We start from the raw sequence: 749 nt of genomic DNA on the forward strand, positions 1-749 counted from the left end.
TTTACTGATCTGCTGTATTAAATTAGGTTTGTTAGTTTGGGTTTGCCTCATTGTATTTTATTTTAAAGCAAAGCGCAGTGCAACGCTGCATTGGCAGTATCTTTACCCGCACATTAGAGCCCCTCAAAGACCGAGCTACGCGAGCTCAATTCCTACCCCGACCCCCCTCTCACCTGTCGAAAGAAGGGGTCTATCTCGAGTAGCTCGCTCTTTGTGGGGCTCTCCAGCACATCAGATTAATCCACTGTTAAAAAAGTTATTAAAGTTCATGACGGTTTTGAAACTAATTTTAAGAACATTCGTGATGTCATAACAAGTGTTGTAAAATGTAACAACCCTGATATGAAAATTCAAAGAAGTTGTGAGGTTTAAGAATCGTTGTGACTTTTCCTACATTTTTCTTAGTTTTCATTCTTGATTTATTTTCATAACATGTTATGACTTTTCAAAAACGATTGTGCGTTTTCATGACGGTTAAATGTTTTTAAAAAAAAATTGTAAAACACACATGTTTTGCTTTTACATTGATGCTATAGTTCTTGAGTAAAATCGGGAAAGTAAAACATCGGAGCAGAGAGGAAAATGAGCGGTGGAGGACGGGAAAAGTGCTTGTGAATTTCAAATTACAATTTCTTGACACACAACATGGAAAAACATAGCACATTTTTTTTACAGTGATTGAACAATGCGGAGTCAGTCGAATGACGTGTCGTAGTACCGTCTTAGTTTGCAATGCCAACTAAAAACAG

This window comes from Frankliniella occidentalis, unplaced genomic scaffold (genome assembly GCF_000697945.3).
Source record: "Frankliniella occidentalis isolate FOCC.00 unplaced genomic scaffold, Focc_3.1 Scaffold78, whole genome shotgun sequence".
Taxonomy (NCBI): Eukaryota; Metazoa; Arthropoda; class Insecta; order Thysanoptera; family Thripidae; genus Frankliniella; species Frankliniella occidentalis.